Raw genomic sequence first — 19072 nt, 5'->3', positions numbered from 1 at the left:
GAAGGAGAGTTTCACTCAGACTCCGGCTGGGAGCACCTGGGGGCTGGTTAGCCCACAGATTCCGGGGGCCACCTCGGCCCCAGCAGGGCTGGGGTGGAGCGGGGGGATTTGCCTAATGAGTCCTCAGCGATGTCACTGCGGTTGTCCATCCAGAGAAAAGAACATTGGTCTAGAGTATAGAATGAGTGAGGAAGAAAACACAACTCTCCTGCCTCAGAAGCAAACTTGAGGGGAAAGAAGGAAGACTTGCAGGGGACAGGACTAGAGTTTTGAGGGAGGGGGTCCCCAAGGGATGCCCAGTGTTCTGTGATTCTGCCTCAGAGCAAACTCCAAATGGCCCGTGGAGGTGGAGGGAGGGTGTTTGCCTCAGCGAAGTCAGGGGACTGGAGAACAAACTGCAACTGCCTGCCTTTCCCAGGTGTAGCCTGGGATCCTAACCCTCCTGGAGAATCCTGGAGCCTGGGGCCTCGTAGTGTCCTGAGGGCTGAGCTCAGATGAAGCCTCAGAGGCCTAGGGGACAGGGGTGTGGCCCCCAGAGAGCAGCTCAGAACTCCCACTCCTCAAGGAGAGGCCCAGCAGGTCAGCCAAGGCCTGTGGTTGGAAGAGGAGGACAAGGAAGCGTGTGCCTCACCGCTGCCAGGATAGCAGAAGAGATGCTGACATGGCCCCGCTCACAGAGGCCAGAAGAGACCAGCGGGAACATTTTATGCAGCCTCCTGGCACTCATCACCTGGGGTTACCCAGAAGGGCATGATTTTATTTTTATTTATTTCTTTTTAAAAGATTTATTTGAGAGAGAGAGAGAGGGAAAGAGAGACAGAGAGAGCAGGTGCACGTGAGTGGGGGGAGGGGCAGAGGGAGAGAGAGAATCTCAAGCAGATTCTGCACTGAGCACAGAGCCTGACTCAGGGCTTGATCTCATGACCCTGAGATCACGACCCGAGCTGAAATCAAGAGTCAGACGCTCAGCTGACTGAGCCACCCAGGTGCCCCCAAAAGGGTGTGATTTTTAAATTAGAAGCGACTAGTCATTTTGGATTGGTGAGATTAAGTTTTCCACCTTCAGCACAAATGAGGGGTCAAGAGCTCAGTTAATTTTGTTTTTAAAGATTTTATTTATTTACTAGAGAGAGAGAGAGAGCACAGAGGGAGAGGGAGAAGCAGACTCCCCAATAAGCAGAGAGCCCCCGTGGGGCTCCACGTGTGGAGTCTGCCTGAGATTCTCTCCCTCTCTCTGACTCTCCCCCTGCTCTTGCCCTCACTCTCTCTCTAAACTAAATAAGTAAATCTTGAAACAAAACCTAAAAAGACACTCTCTTTAAGAACACATCTGCACTCAAACTTACACCCTGGCTCCGTACTCTTTGATGATTGTAGCGTCTGCCAGAATGCATTCCCCCCTCTCTGGCAAAACCTGAAAGAAGAAAAATACTACACCTTCTAAATTGCTCACTGGAGTAACTGGATTGGTGTATAATCAATTCTTTCTTATAATGAAAAGGCAAGAAGCTTCTTTTATAGTTTGGGGCATCTGTTGAAGAGGGGGACTGTCACTCAATCATATTCCTGTCTTAAAGAGGGGTTTAAACAGTTCCTCTGATCTTTTAAATATTCAAAAAGATTATTTTTGAAACTGATGTTTAAATGGAGAAAGGAGGATTTCAGAAGTGGCGGCTTCAAAGCCGGAATTCATGAAGCCGTACAGGAGTTATAAAGCGGTATCACATAATAAAATTAAAGTGTCTGAAACTGTTATGAGGAGGTTCTTTTGTGCATGAAAGAATTTCTTAAAGGGCTCAACCATATCTTGGTGGACTAAAGGGAAAGGCAAAAACATGTCGCACGTAGATTTTATTTTAGAGGAATGGTAGTGCCTGCTAGATCTTACTTCACAGGGGTTTTTGGAAATCAAGGGAATCTGTGTGAATGTGCTTTGCTCCCTCTAAAGAAATGTGACATGTAAATCCAAAACGCTATTATCTTAATTCAATAAAAGTTTATGGAAATGATATAAAATCACCTGGTGAATTCCAGTTGGTGCTCAAATTACCCTACACAAAACATTTTTCACTCACTCCATAAAAGGGTTATAGCCCTGTTTCTTTTCATTTGTGAGAGCCTGAAATGAAATAAACTCACTTCCCGGTAAGGAGGTGAAGAGCTGTCAGATCCTATGAGAAGGACAGTTGGAGTAGTGAGAGTTGATACCAGTGGTTACACCCATATGTCCCTATCTGGTGCCCTCCCTCCCCACACCACACGCCGCAGCCAGAAGATTTCATTATTTTTTTTTAATTCTAAATTTCTGCTTGAGGAGTTGTATTTATACACTTTTAACAAGCTAAGTGTGAGCCTGCTTTCCCAGCATGAATTGTGTTCAGGCTTTTCTCCCTGTCTCTTATTTTTTTAAACAGGACTAAATTATGGGAAACATGGCTTTCTTAAAACACGCTGAAACAGAAAAATGGAGTTCTCCTTGTCCTTCCCCCTGGCTCTCAGGAGAGGCAGCCAGTTTAGGGGTTACGGCCCTGGAATTTTCTCTGAGCAGTCCGCAGCTTGGAGTGGGCTCTGCCCATGTGCTCCTTTGGGGCTGGGCTGTTCTAAAATGGCCCGATGACTGTTGCCTGAGGGACACAGGAGTCTCCTCTGGCCAGGCGAGGGGGGCCCTTTGGCCTGGGTCCTTTCACACACACTCCCCACCCCTTCCTGAACGTCTTGGACTCCCTGTCACTCTGCACCAGCCACACCTGGAGATTCGCAGCAGCACTGATGGCCACACTGGCTTTGAACCCACCCTGGGATATGAGGAGGGGCAGATTTTTTCCTCCTGATCCAGCTGCACCTCCTCCTGACCCTCGCCAACCCCCCTTCATCTGCTCTGGTTTGCCTTCTTCAGTGAGGCAAAGTCACCAGATTCTCTTCTCTGTGTTATACGATTGGCAGCATGTGTCAAAGCTCCAGAAATTGCTCCTTCCCCACCATGGCCGAAAGTTTCACACTCACGTGCTGGCCTTGAAACGCCCCTTCTTCTCTAATGCAAGACCACCTCATTCCTTAGCAGGACTTAACCAGGCACTCCTTGGCAAGCTGGGAAAGGAAAAAATACCTAGTTTGCCTGATTTATATACTGCAGACTATCAGCAGGTTTTTGTTTTTGTTTTTTTTAAGATTGTATTTGTTTATTGGAGAGAGAGAGACAGAGACAGAGATGGCTCAAGAGAGCAGGAGCAGGGAGGAGAGGAGAAGCAGGGCTCCATCCCAGGGCCGTAAGATCATGACCCGAGCCAAAGGCAGACACTTCACTGACTGAGCCCCCAAGGCGCCCGTCACCCGTAGTTTAGAACACACCACCTTGGGAGGCTGTGCCTCCATTTACGCACAACAGTGAGTTCCTGGCTTCAGAGAAGCATTAGCTAAAGGCCTCTGAGAGGAGCAGAGCCCGGGAGCTGGGGAATGAATTCTTTTATTTTTTTAATTTTTTTAAAAGATTTTATTTATTTATGTGACAGAGAGACAGCCAGCGAGAGAGGGAACACAGCAGGGGGAGTGGGAGAGGAAGAAGCAGGCTCATAGCAGAGGAGCCCGATGTGGGACTCGATCCCAGTACGCCGGTACGCCGGGATCACGCCCTGAGCCGAAGGCAGATGCTTTAACGACTGCGCTACCCAGGCGTCCCTGGGGAATGAATTCTTAAGTCATGTCAAGCACAGGCTCTTCCTGGGGTGGCTGGGTCTGGTTTTATTTTGTCCTTGTCAAATTCTGGCTAGAGTTTGTACTCATGCTGCCAGCTCATTCGTTCTGCCCATAAAATAATAATGCTAGCAATAATAACAATGAATACTAATAATGACAATAGATCTCATTTACTCAGCACTTAGAATGACCCCAATACTGGGCTAAATGTTTACCCTAAACGTTCTCATTTAATCCTCATAAACTCATAGAGGTTAAATAACCTCCCCAAACCCATGCCAGCTAGGAAGCTTTGTTGGAATCCAAAACCCATCGAGTGCTCTCTTTCAGGCATGTGGCCTGGGACCCCAAGAATAAGAATAAGGGCCTTGGGGCCCTGCACTTGCAAATCCCCAGAGGACTGACTTACAAAGGCTGCTACAGCCCAGGCCCTTGAGGGCTGTCATTGTTAGTGAAGTCCTAGGATCAGAGAAGTGGCAAAGCCACGTGTCCACCTCTTCAGGTCAAAGGTTAAGGGAAATGTCGCTTTCTCTCAAATGTTAGGAAGAAAATCGATTGATTGAGAAATTGGTACCAGAGGAAAGCAAAGTCTGCCTTTCCCATAGTAGATACTCAAAATTACTTTTGGAACTCCAAGCAAGGATTCTTTCCTTTTTGCTCAGTGGACGCCTGTGCGTCTCTGGAAGGGAGGTGTTTCCCAGGCGTACTTTCTCTCGCTGTCGGCCTCGAGTTCTTGAGCTGTGGATTTTCAGGCTGTGAACAGTTTGGGTGGAAAAACAATTGCTCCCTTAATATCTTTGTCTCTGTTATCTTGCTATTTAAGACACTCCATGGAGCCTAAAGGATTCGTGTACTTGTGAACATCGTCAACATTGACATTACTATTCTCTTCTGTTAATAGAAACACTTAGTGAATGAATCCTGAATCTACAAATAGGAGAAACCAAAACAGGACAGCCCGCTGTCGTCAGACTTCACACAGATCCAGATGTAGGGTGTCCTCTCAGGAGTCCGCTCAGCCGTAGCTTCTTCGTCAGCAAAACTAACCAGCTTTGCGCTGCTTCCGCTCCCTTCCTTCCTGCCCTACCCCGCCCCCCAGCCTCTCCAGGCCACGGATCCTGTGTCGTTGTACCTAATTTTCCTTCAGGCCGTGTCCATCTCCATCTCTGTTTTATTTCTGTGGCTCCATCTGCTGTGGGCGCGCCGGCAGCTACAGGTCATAGTATGGCTAAGTCAGACCAAACTGCCGCACGGATTCAGGTAGGGGACAGACAAGGGACAGCACTGTCCCCACGCTGCTGGGTGAGATAAGTGTCCGGCTCCAAACCTCTGTCTGCTCTCAGGCGGCTCACACAATCGACCCCAAGGGCAAGGGCCCAGAGCTGTTCACAACCCAGGCTCCCTCCCCTCACACGCGTGTGGCTCTCCAGGCGGGGCTCTGCCCGCTTCCTAAAAGCCTGCCCTTCCTCCCTTCCGATGTGGTCAGGATCCCGCCCAGCAGATACCGGCTCCCTCATGGCCTCCCCCACTTCCCCTCAGTCCTAATGACCTCTCTCCCACTTCCGGTTTCCATCCCCTCCCACCCACCCTCTTTCCTGCCTTTCATTTTATTATGGGAAACCTCAAACATAGTCAAAAGTAGACAAAATAGTACAACGAACTCTTGTGTTCCAGTTGCCCAGGTTCAACAACGTGAACCCACAGCCAGTGGAGTTTCATCTGTTCTATTGATTCCTTCCCTTGGCTCATTTTGCCCCAAATCTCAGATTTCATCCATGAACTTTTCAGGATGTATGTGAGGATTCTTTCCAAAAAACAATATCAAATCATAACACTATTAGCATACCGAAGACAATGAATGCCTCTTTACATCATTACATTTCCCTTAATGTCTAAGAAATTTTTTTTATTACTGATTGTTTAAAATGAGAATCCAGATAAGGTCCATACGTTGCAAACGGTGGCTTTGTCTCCTCGGCTGCTCTGAACTTCGAGCTGCTCCGCCCCTTCCCCTAGTCTCTCTCGGTGGAGGAACCTGGGTCACCTGGGCGGGAGGGCTTCCAAACCTGTACCTGGCTGGTCACATCCACTCACTGGTCTCTATCCTTTCACGCTCCCTTCTCTCTGGCACTTGCGGAACCACAGTCAGCAGGTACTTTGTGGGGCTGGTTGTCCTCAGGGCTTCAAGGGGCTTTGACTGGGGGCCGAGAGAGGAAGGGCCCAGCAAGGTTGTGGCTCTTCGAGGAGCATCTGGGGGCTTACCCTGGAGGCAGGGTCCTCAGGGCATTCCCTTCTGGGTCTCTGAGGAAATGTCCTCAGAGGTCTGTGGCCACTGCGACTGAGTGTCCTGAACCTTTGGGGTCCAGCAGTAGCCCTGCTTGAGGCAGCAAACTCTTCGGTCCGGCCATGACCGGCGCTAGCCAGGCTCACGGGCTCCAGCGATGGCATCCGAGGGTGACTGGGGAGGCTCACCACCTTCACTCTGGCCATCCCTGGTTTTCTCCCATTGAGCTAAGGCCCAGCGTGGCTGCTCTGCCTGGAGTCATGGTCATTTTTCTAAGCAAAAGCCTGTGAGAGGAAATTGCCGTTTTCATACATCTTAATCTTTCTTCTCTCCCTGCTTCCTTCCCACCTGTGGGCCGGTGGAGGGACCAGCTGTTCTTCTAGTTCCCCTTTCTGTCTGGATTGCTTTTATGTAAATCTCCACCCACTGATACACCACAGGAGCGACAGAGGGGTGCAGACAATCCAAGACTGCTGTCTGGCTGAAAAACCCCAGTTTTGAAATGCAGAAGGCTGAACCTACGTATCCCTGCTTAACCACCTAACTCATTCCCGAAGATTTCGCTACCAAGGGGTAAGTCATTTAATGACAACCTTTTTTTTTTTTTCTCCCAAATTGTGGTGGGAAAAAATGATGATGTATTTTCTCCCAATCTAAGATACCTCAGTGTAATGTTCACAGATAGAAAACTCCATCAATTGAACAACGAAAACAAGTTTATACAAGTAACAAACAACAACGTGAAGGCAGATAAATCTAGTTTATACATAAAATGGAAAGTATCTTTTGAACTCACCAAAGGCGCAGAAGTGATGGAAGAGGGCTGGGAGGGAGGGTTCCTTCTTCTTTCTTCAAGTTTTCTTAAGTTTTCAGTCTTTGGGCTCATCATTATTTTGCTCTCATGCTGCACTTAGGGTATAGGCAGATAAATGTCGTTAGGGAAAAATTAAGGATTGAGCACAAGAGTTCTTGAAAGTGTGGGAACAGTACAAGGCTACAACAAGCTCAAGGCATACGGCATGTACTTGTCCCCCTTCTTGCCTGGTTTACACTCGTAAGTTAGCCGGCTTCATGCGCACATGGCGTGCAATTCAAATCCGTCCCATGTGGTACTCTTTGACAAGACACTGTTGTGTTGACTAAATTGCTGAGTGTGTTTTTGCCTGCCTGGGTGTCAAGATATTACTGCTTTTAACATATTTATTTAGTGCACTTTTGGATAAAAGGTTATTGTACCGGGAGAAAAAGAAAAAGCAGCCATTGTCCAAAACTGTGGTTTTATGTTGAAAAGCCAATACCACAGCCATTACGTAAGGACAGTGTCTTATTACCTTGGTCTTTCTCTTGGCTTTTCATGAGCAGTTGATGCTCTACTTTCCTTTCAGGCAAGTGGATGCTTCAGGTGGACTAGAGAGAAGGTTAGGTTCTCAGAAAGGCAACAGAGAAGAGCCTATCGATACTTTCAATAGGCTTGAAATAGTATTATTACCAACATAGTACTTACCTGCTTCTCAGGGGACGTGAGCTAAATAGTGCTTTGAATTATTGATACACACAATAACATGGATGAATGCCCAAAAGATGCTGAGTGAAAGAAGCCAGACACAACAGAACACACACTCCATTTATATGGAATTTAGAACAGGCAGACCAATCCACGGAGATAGAAATCAGAATGCGTTCCCTGGGGGTTGGGGAGGGAATGGACAGGAAAGAAGCATAAAGGAATTTTCTGGGATGAATGAAATGTTCTGCGTCTTGTTTTGGATGGTGGTTATACAGATATATGCAACTGTCAAAATTCATCAACCTCAGCATCCAAGATCTGTGCGTCTTAATCGTATGCTTAAAAAAGTTTGAAATAAGTTGGAAAAAAAAAAAGATTCAAGAGTCCCTTATGTTAAATTGTTATTAAATGTCTTTGAAACAACTTCACACACTTTGGGGTTGGAGGGCCGGGGTTTGAATTGCAGTTCCACAACTCAGTCCCAGCTGGAGGACGCGGGGCAAGTTAATCAACCTCCCTTAGCCTCCGGTTTCTCACCGATGGTGAAAACAGTACTGAGCTCACAAGCGTTGTGCGGGAAATGGGCTGCTGCCCGCAAAGCTCTCAGCAACTGGTGAGCAGGTGGGATGGTCCATTTCCTTCCTGAGCAGTTTTAGGGTCCCTCCTCGAAGCTCCCAATCGCTTGGTGGCGTCCCCATTCACGTTTCCCCGTGACCTCACCTCGTCGGCCCCAAGCCCCGCAGAGGCCCCGCACCCTGGTCTCCCCCGGGGCCTGCGCCTTCCAGCACTGCCGGGGTCAGACCCCGCCGTCTCTCCCCTGAACGTCTTCCGCGTTTCCCCCTGGGTTCCGCGGCCTGAAGGCCATGGTGCCCACAGTCCAACCGCCTCCGAATCTGTTGTTGCTCCTGCTGCTCTCCGGGCTTCTTCCGATCCGGTTTCTTCCCGGGTCGTGCTAACCTGCAATTCCTGCGGGTCTGGCTCCTGCCTGGCCGTCCCAGCCCTGCATCTTTGTTCACAGTAGTCTCTTTGTATGAAACACTCTTCCCCATTCCTTCCATGTCGCAAGGGCCGGGAAGCCTTCCCTGACCCTCTAGCCAGCAGCGACTCCTCCCTTGTCTGAACGTTCTAGCTCTTTATTTCATTCAACTTTACTTTGTTCAGCAAATATAAATCTTTGTTTGGTGGTTGTTCTCGACAAGTGTTACCTTCGTGGAGTAAATGTTTCACGAGGGAAAGGATTTGAAGCACTCCTGTGTTCCCCTCACTGCCATCCACTTAGGAAGTCCTCAACAAATGTTTGGTGACGGCCTCTCACCGTTTTTAAAATTCCAAAGCCCCCTTCAGGAAGATAATCTCCAGAGAGCCTCACGCAACAATTTGAGGCATTAACGGCACCTGACCTGCTTGTGATAAATGAGGAGACGGAGCTCAGAGAGGGAGGACTGTGCGAAGTCGCACAGCTAGCCTGAGCCCCCAGCCAGGCGTTCTAACTCGCTACCCACTCGCCCTCATCGGGGCGCTAATGAGCCCGGACGCTGCCCTGGTGTTCCGTAGTAACTCAGATTGGGGAAGGCCGCGCTGAGCTTAACGGCATCTAAAAATGACCACTGTGAGAAAAGAGCATGGTTACAAACCTCATGGCCATTGACGGTTTTAGTTAGCTTACTAAAATGCTTTCAGGGGCGTCTGGGTGGTTCAGTTGGCTAAGCGTCCCACTCGTGATTTTGGCTCAGGTCATGATCTCAGGATCCCGAGATCAAGTCCCCTGTCAGGCTCTGCACTCAGTGGGGAGTCTGCTTGAGATTCTCTCTTTCCCCCTCTCTCTGCCCCTTCCTCCCTCTGCCCCCACGCTCTCTCTCTAAAATAAAATAAAATAAAATAAAATAAAATAAAATAAAATAAAAAAATAAAATACTTTTTTTTAAAAAGATTTTATTTATTCATTCAACAGAGAGAGAGAGAGAGAGACAGCCAGTGAGAGAGGGAACACAAGCAGGGGGAGTGGGAGAGGAAGAAGCAGGCTCCCAGCGGAAGGGCCTGACATGGGGCTCGATCCCAGAACGCCAGGATCACGCCCTGAGCCGAAGGCAGCCGCTTAACAACTGAGCCACCCAGGCGCCCCTAAAATAAAATACTTTTAAACATGGTTAATAATTCTTGATGCGAGTTCCAGGCAAAGGTAGGGATGAGTTTCTAAAAGTTTCTAAAGAAGCCACTTTAGGCCTACCACACCAGTTCGTGGAAAGGAGACTCGAGAAAGCCTCTCTAGGGGAGTGGTGAGTCCACCTGGAGGTGAGGGTCCTGAAATCAAACCCAGAGGAGAAGCAACATCTTGTGAGGCCCTTTGAGTCAGCTGCTTCTTCTGATCCCAGACACAGACGCCCTCCTTGGGGCCACAGACACCAGGGCAGATAAGCTGCCTGGCAGTTTGGGGATATCGCCAAGCCCTAGTGGCTCCGTACTTCCTGGAGTTGGTTCAGCTGGCACATCTTTCTGTTGTCCCATTTCCCCAGGGCAGGGCAGTGTCCTACATGAGTGTATTTGTTTCCTCAGGCTGCCATGACCAAGTGCCACAAAAGGAGTGGCTTGAACAACAGAAATGTACTGTCCCACCGTTCAGGCGGCTAAAAGTCTGAGATCAAGCTGTCGGCAGGGCTGTGCTCCCTCTGAAGGCTCGAGGGGAGGCTCCGCTCCAGGCCTGTCTCCTCATTTCTGTTGCTTCTTGGCCCTGTGGCTATGTCACTCCAATCTTCACATGGTGTTCTCCCTGTGTGCGTGTCATTCTTATAGGGACACCAGTCATACTGGACAAGGGGCCCGCCCTACTCCAGTATGACCTCATTTTAACAAACAACATCTGCAACTTATTTCCAAATCAGGCCCCATTCTGAGGTACTGGTTAGGACAGTAACATATGAATTTTGGGGGCATACAATTCAACTCATCACAGTCAGTGTTCCTCAAATGTTAGTCACTTTTTTTTTTTTTAAGATTTTATTTATTTGACAGAGAGAGAGAGGGAGGGAGGGAGAGGGCGAGCACGACCAGGGGGAGCAGCAGACAGAGGGAGAAGCAGGCTCCCCGCTGAGCAAGGAGCCTGATGTGGGGCTCGATCCCAGGACCCTGAGATCACGACCTGAGCTGAAGACAGATGCTTAATGACTGAGCCACCCAGGGGTCCCATGTTAGTCATTTTCTAAATCATCCTAGTGACTGTTCTCATGAATAATATGCCACCTATACTGTTATTTATTTGCTTTTAGCTCTTGTGTCTTTACCTAACACCATAACACACTGTAGCATAAATGGAAACCTAGTGTCAAATGGCATAAGGCAGTTAATGGCGAGCATAAGACATGGAATACATAAATATAAACATAGACAGCATAAGAAACATAAGTACATAACTATTAAAATAAATGTTTGTCAATGTACTGCCCCAAATCATTTTTGTATCCCTCTGGCTGAGAATGCCCTTTGGAAAATGCATACGTCTAATCTGGATGGGGGCTGGGAAGCATTTCTAGAAATAACATCACAAGCCCAGAAGGCACTCTCAGCATGAGGATTTCAGGCCCTTTGACAGGGTGGGAGCAGAGACCAGCCACGGTCTACTGGGGGTTTGGGCGGGAGTAAGAGGTCTAACGACTCTACTGACCCAGTACCACAGATCCGAGGATCAGAGCGACCTCACAAATCGCATTTTATAGAAGAGAAAAAGGAGATGCAGAGGGTGAAAGGCAGTCAGCGCCAGGGCCAGGGCCAGAACCTGACCCTCTGACATCCCAGTGCCTCTTCAGTTTCGTTAACCCCTTGGTACTCTGGGGTCTCTGATGCCCAGGGCTAGAGCCAGTTTCTTCGAAACCTGCTTTAGATTAAAAATGAGTTTGCATTGCAGCTGCGTTGTCTTGTGGGTGATGAGGACACACCAGGGGTTTTCAAACTCCTTGGCCATCGTGCATCTTTATGAGCTAATTTTGATTTATTGTTATCAAGAGAAAGGTATGTCTTGGATGAAGGAAGTTCTCTTAATTGCCCTCAAACTGTTTGCTGGAGAGAATTCTGTGTTATGTTGGCAACTTTTTTTGGGGGGGGGGAAATTATAGTAGTTACACATGGTTAAAATTCACATAATGCTAAAAGTATGTGATAAAAAGTTGTCTTCCTAATTCTTATAATACCCCAAATCCCCTCCCGAGAGATAACTGCTGTTACTGTTTCTTATGTTTGCTTCTAGAGATACGGAGGTGGAGGGGTAGCTTACATGTAAGTATCAGTGAACTATCTGAAACAAATTTCACTAGAATTAATAACTTTGGGAAAAACCACTCAATCTTCACTGATCCAGTGTTTCTACCCTGCCCCTTATGAAACTCACATTCTTCCTTTTCTCATCCCCTTTTAATTAAATTTTAACCCTTTTGTATTTCTGGGTTAAGAATTCAGGAGAGGGATAAGGCAGACAGCTTCTGCCACTACCACCGGCTCATCAGGAGATTCTGGCTGCACGCATGAGGTGATTTTGGCAGGATGATCATTTGGGAAGGGAGAGAAGGTGGGTGATAGCATTTATTCAGCACCTACTGTTCGGCAGGCACTCGAGAATATAACCTCCTAAGACGGGTGTTTTATTTCCAGTGTGTAGACAGGCACACAGCAGCGAGGGAGGTTATGTAACTGGCCTAGGTCCCAGCTTGTCTGCTTTCCAAGCTCTCTCCACGGGATTCCTTCTGGAGTGGGGACTGCGGCAGGCCAGGCCTGTGACGCCACGGGGGGACAAATGAACATGGTCTGGGGCAGACTCGGTTTGCAGAATGCACTTGTCTTGATCTCTGTGGTCCTCCCGCAAGTATATGTGATTGAGGGATGTGATAAACCCATACTGAGTGCGTGAGGTCAACTCAAAAACATGCAGAGTTGGCTGTGCTGGTGGGATTCCCAGGCAACCAGTTTTAGTAGGAAGTGGGTAATTTAGAGCCGATGTTTGTGAGACCCAGGTGAGTGATTCAGAAGTCATCAGAACACATGGGATGAGATCCTCGGACGTGGGGGAAGGTGAGAAGACAGGACAGAAAACCACGGATCTGATTCATTCCGTGGGTGTGGAAGGCTGCCCTGGGGGCCTGAGGGATTCAAACCTGAGCCAAGGGAAAAAATTCAGGAAGGAGGGTTACGGCATGGAATGCTCTAGAGTCTGAAGATGAACTTCTAGAGGACACTACTGGCTTTGATGATGAGTGATATTTGGGTGAATGGGTTCAGTAAAATGGTAGAAAGGGAGCCAGACTTTGTGTGTGTGTGTGTGTGTGTGTGTGTGTGTGTGTGTGTGTGTATAAGGAGGGTGGAGACAGAGAGAAAGAAGGAGGGAGAGGGAGACAGAAGTCCACCTAATGTTCATGTTCCCCTCGTGTCTTGTTTTTGGTCTACCGCAACTTTATAAGGTTAGATTTACTAGCCTCTATTCTGAAGCCTGGCATTCTCCCAAGAGCACCAGTTCTGCCTAATGAGGGCAACTCAAGTGAATCCACGGGAAAGAAAAAGGAAAGTGATATTTTAATTTTATCCAGCCCAAAATGCAAGGAATGTGCCTGCAATTCTGAATCACAAATGTATCAATGCATTATTTTATGGACTAGAGATGTGTTCTGCCCAAATTGGCTGTGAAGTGAATAAACATTATTTTTCTACTGAATTCAGCTATAAAATGACTAGAAATCTTCCCATGGGGATTGGGGGTAAAAAAGAAAGAAAGGAAAGAGAAAAAAGCAGAAACTTGCTGCCAGAGGGAAGAGAAGAAATGGGCACGGAGCGGACTTTGGTGGGCTTGTGAGGTGCAGAGGTGACTCCCTGCTCCCTGGGACTGATCTGTGTTGCTTTCTTCCACATACCCCAGTTTATAAGGCTCACTCACATTTCCTCCTGCTTCGTTCTCCTTGTTGTCCATTTGAGGGGCTATTTAGTCCAACAGAGCTGCATGCAGCATTTTGCTTTACCTGGATATTGGTTTTATCAACCCAGTAATTTCCTACATCATCAACTGGTAAAATCACAATTATGTATATCAAGTTTGCTTGGACTGGGAGGTTGGATCACACAGGGGTTTAGCCCACGAGCTTTGTGGCCACACAGACCGGGGTTTGAGACCCAGCTCAGCTATGTAGCAGTTACATGAGTTTGGACTGATTAAAACCTCTGGGTCTCAGTTTCCACACCCATATGATGAAGATAATACACATCTCAGGGGATTTTAGAAAGGGTTATATGAGATTATATGTATGCATATCCATACATCTATATTTATAAGTGTGTTGCGTGCCCTGTGCTGAATATTTACACTGTAGTGATAGTGGTGATGATTATGGTGATAATGATGATGATAATAGTAATACAGAATCTTGTCCTAGTAGATCACCTTTTTTATTCACTAAACACAAAACAAAAATAAGCCAACGAAGGAGAAAAAGAAGCCCTAAATGTTCTGCCACAGAAATCTACTATTGCTGCCCAAATGTACATAGTTTTCAGCTTTCTAGAATTTCAAGCCTTTGACAATAGTACTTCTAAAAGAATTTGACCCCTAATTGGAATGCCAACATTTTCTTAAAAAAATCTAGATAAGAAATGCTACCATATGCTTGAGAACCCCCACCTTTGGCAAGTTTCATCACCACCCAAGAATGTACTGCTCAGGGTGTCTTGTTACTTTGTTAGTTAAACAAAATGTGGCAAGAACCCTGGAATGTGTGCTGGCCCAAGTGCAGCTGTTTGCACACGTGATCGTCAACGAAGTCACTCATCTTACAGGGAGTGGCAGGAAGGTGTAGGAGGAAGGGTTCAGAATCCTGACAAGGTCACTCCCTCACTGGGTGACCTTGGGGAAGTTACTGAACCTTTCGGTGTCTGTTGCCTCACATGTAAACTGGGGCTGATTATGTCTCGCCTACAGGGCTTAACCTAGGGATAGAGGTGAGAAAAGAACATATATGGAAAGAATCGGGCATGGAGCCAGAGCACTGGCGATTCCTCTCTTCCCCTTCTCAGGTACCAGGCATTATCTTTACCAGTAATTCAGAATACAGATTACTGCGGTTTTCAACACTAGCAGACAGAGACAGTGACACACATATCCAAACTGCACGCAACACCCGAATCACGTGGAGAGCAAACTCTTGCATTCAAAATAGGAGATCCGTTCCAATTACAGTACCTTGACTATTGTCAAGTTAATAACTAACCTCAAAGACTAATCATACAGTGAAATGTATCAATGCTGCACTGCCTGTTACTAATCTGTAATCACCACTTTCTATCCTTCCCTTGCCTTTGGACCCCCACTGCCAGGATGGATTTCAGGGTCCATCGTTTAGTCAGTTCCTTGAGAGTGCCCTTAATTCTCTGGCCTTCCTCTCGGCCTCCTGCCTACGTGGCCCAGCACAGTCCGTTCTCGGTCGCCTGTCTGCCTTCTCTTCCTGCGCCTGAGCAGCTGAACGTCGCTGGAGAAAGCCATTCAAGCTGGATGACTAGTTTCACTTTCTTTTAGCTCAAAGCTCCCATCTCCACATGGGCATTCCACACTGGTCACTTTTCCCTTTTTGAGATGACCATTTCATGTTTTCTCTCCTCTCCTATTTCCCACAGTCCCTTTCTGCCTCCTGGAAGGTGATTCTGTTTCATTCTTTACTCAGAAAATAGAAGCTGTCAGATGGTCGCTCCCTCGTCTCCCCATTGCCAAATCAATGATCTTCCTCCATCTACAGCAGCCCCCGGGATCCTCCCTCCTGCTCTGACAAACCGCCCTTCCTACCACAGGCCTGTCCCCATGTGCTCCATCCAAGTACTGCTTCAACTTTGCTGTGCACGAGTCACCTGGGGAGCTTGGTAAGTGCAGAGTCGGAGCCAACAGGTCCGGGCCTGAGACTGTGCTTATCTAACAAGCTCCCAGGTGATGCCAACGCTTTGAGTAGCAAGACTAGATTCTTATCCCTTCATTCTTTTTCTGGTCATTTTCACCATCATAAGGAGGCTCTAGTTTGTTTCATTTCTAAAACACCTCTTTTGATCAAATCTCACTCTACTATCCCATTTTCCATATCTCCTTTCAAAACAATTATTTTTTTAAAAAAGATTTGAGTGTGTGTGTGTGTGTGTGTGTGTATGTGTGTGTTGGGGAAGAGCAGAGGGAGGGGGCAAGCAGACTCCACCCTGAGCTTGGAACCCGACATGGGGCTTGATCTCAAGACCCTGAGATCGTGACCTGAGCTGAAATCAAGAGTCTGGTGCTTAACCGCTTCACCGACTGAGCCACCCAGGCACCCCAAAGGGAGTCATTGTTTTTCAGTAGGCTCCACACCCAGCACGGAGCCCAGTGCAGGGCTTGAACTCACGACCCTAAGATCAAGACCTGAGCTGAGATCAGGAGTCCCACACTTAACCGAATGAGCCACCCAGGGGCCCCTAAAACAATTCTTATTGAATGAATTTTCTACCTAGGCAGCCTATATCCATTCAAGTTTTATCTCCTTTGTTATGTCTTTATTTTCCTTCTGATTTCAAAGGTAATACACACTCCTGATTAAAAACTTAAGCTTACCAAAATATATCGCACAGAAACTAAATCCTCATCCCCTCTATGTCAGGCTTACTTACAATCTGTTTTTCACATTAATTTTTTTTAATTTGGAAAAATATTTACATATAGAAAAGTATAGATGATGGTATAACAGACATCCTGTGTTTTCAACCATGCAAAATGTGTTAACATTTGTCATAGTTATTGGCTTTATAGCTCCTTAAAAAAATATATCATTAGACGTAAAAGTGAAATCTTGTCTCTCCCTCGTGTTGGTCCCTCCCCTCCCCAAAGACAGCCATCAGCATGAGGCTGGTGTGTCTGTTCATCAGGCCCAGAGCGGCTGTGAGCGACGGGAACCTCCACATAGCAGGGCTTAAGGAAGACAGGAACGGACTTCTGTCGCATGAAGTCTGGGGAGGATGTTAAGGTCCCTCAGTGCTCTGTGGTATCGGGGATCCAGGCTCCTCCAACTCAGAGCCCCATCACCCTGCTGTCTGAAGCAGCAGGCCCAGTTCTTGCAGCTCAGCAGCAGGGAGGAAGTCGAACTCTGGAACCTCTTACTCTGGAGAGTTTTCCCTTGTGTGAGCTCCACTTTGCCCACACTTCTGCTTCGGGCCCATCAGTAATTCCAGCTGCTCTGTCAACCTCATAATTCCTCAGAATATTTCATCTGCCAACGGCCTTTTTCCCCCACCAATAGTATGGATTATGTTATTTTTAAAACACACGTTTTAAAGTCAAAGTGTTAAAATGTCATCTCTGGATATTTGAGTCGGGATGGCTGGTAAGCCGTGTGGTTCATCCATAAGGCTTTTTCCTGCCCTTCTTTCTCTTCCCATTTTACCCATTTTACACTCTCTCTGAGTGATATCATCCTCTCCTAGAATCACGTTTCTTCCCATACACATCGATTCCCAACTTCACAGCTCTATCCTTAAGCTTTCCTGAACGTACGTCTGGTACGCCCAATGGCCAGACGTTTCTAGTTGGATGTATCCGAGACACTTCAATCTCAACATGTTCAAAACGGAACTTTTCCCGCTTGTTGTTGCTCCCTATTTTCTTGGGTGTGGCCCTTGTTGACCTGGTCCCAGCTGGCTCACGGGCACCACACCTACATTCCAGACCATGGAAAGGGCAAAGAGGGAGTGTAAGGCGAGCAGCTTCCTTTGACAGGATGAGATCTGGAATTTGCTCCTGTCGCTTTTGTTCACTTCTTTGGAACTGGTATGAGTTATTGCTGTATAGTCGGGCACTTCAAAACTTAGTGGCTGCAATCGATTCCATTCATTATTGCTCACAAATATAAGGATCCAGTGGGTAGCTTATCTGGTCTTAGTTGGGTTGATGCATACAACCACTGTCAGCACTGGGGAACGTGGTTCTGCTGATCTTGGCTGGGCTAGCTGGGATATTGGGGGATGGGTTGGTCTTGGATTGCCTCAGCTCATCTCCACATGGTCTCCCATCTTCTGACCGCCTGGCCTGGGACTTATTTTCAAGGCATGGAAGAGTTCCAAGAGAGGTGGGAAGTGCACATCTCTCCTGGACACCCAGGCTTGGACCCAGCACAAGATCACTTCCCCAACAGTCTACTGGCCAAAGCAAGTTGGAAGGCCAGCTTCGATTCAAGGCGTGAAGAAAAGAGACTCCTTTTTTTTCATGGAAGAAGCTGCAAAAATGTGGATACTGGAAGGATTGAGATTTGGGACCATTTTTTATAATGAACAAATCACAGGAAGGCTGGGGAATTTATTTTCTAGCCAGGTGGTCATGTGCCCAGCAAAAACTTGTTGGTTCCATTTATAAAAGGAAGAAAGGGAGAATGGATATTAGGGATAATTTATAGACTTTGCCTCAGAAGGAATTATAGTTCCCTATTCATCTTCCCTAAATGGAAGCTACACTCTCAATCTCCTGCTATAAATAATAATATTATCATTCTGACAAAATTTCTGCTCTTAACTAGTGCACAAATTTTTGATTTCCCTTGACTCTGGTGACTTAGCAACTTACTCCTTGGCCTCTTAATCCATAAAACAAATCAAATTAAGGTGCACACAAACATTTTGAGAGTCTGATACATCTAGTCTTTAGGCTAATTTTGCAGTGCCCAGGAAAGCTGTCATTTTATCTAAAACCTACTTTTTCTCTATTTTACTCCACTATTTAAAAAAATCCCAAACAATAACATTACCATTCCTCCAAAGTCCAACAGACCAAATCTGGATTGACAAGTACATCCTGGTATTTTATTACACACCACTAAGAACACAGAAGAATTCTGGGATTCTTTAATAGGCACAGATGTTTCACATTTAAGTAAAAATGCACAGTCATGCTTGAATTTAAAGTAATTTCCTCATTATTGTTTAAAGTGAATGGGGTCTCCTGGGGATTAATAACAGCTTCTGGAGTTTCTCATCACAGGTTTTGAATAACTGTCCGTAAGCTGCTCTGATTTTGAAGTCATGGTAGTTGGAAGCTGTCTGGTGAACATGAAGTCATGAGCTGTCAGTGTAAAGGACAGAGGCTGAACCTGTCCAATCGTGGTGGCGGCCATCTTCACTCATATGTTTGCCAGTAGTTTCAAGAGGGAGACTGAACAATGAAGAACGTTATCATCTTCCTTCTAGACAAGCTCAGCAGATGCAGGCTGTACCAGGCAAGCCTGACCTCTCCCTGCCCCTTTGTACTGCTCTCGCACTACAGATTAAGTAGAAGAATCTGGCTGGGTGTTTCTCAGTGTGCTCAGTGGCACCGACTGTAAAGCATCTGTTACTTTTCTGTTGCATAGCTTGACAGAATTTCTCAGGAGGTCTAAATTTCCTACAAACCAGGGTGTGATTGTCATCCTGAACTCTGACCTCCCATCCAATTTTTAAAAAGATAGATGAGAGCCCAATGTTGTGTGGGAGGAGGGGATGATGTGAGGGTGGGGTTAGGAATCACGCCAGCTCCAAAAGATGCTGAGGCGACTGGATAAGGTCCCCACTTTGATGACGTAGATGTACAA

The sequence above is a fragment of the Ursus arctos genome, unplaced genomic scaffold, assembly GCF_023065955.2.
Source record: "Ursus arctos isolate Adak ecotype North America unplaced genomic scaffold, UrsArc2.0 scaffold_20, whole genome shotgun sequence".
NCBI classification, from domain to species: domain Eukaryota; kingdom Metazoa; phylum Chordata; class Mammalia; order Carnivora; family Ursidae; genus Ursus; species Ursus arctos.
Note: the sequence above shows the minus strand (reverse complement) of the source record.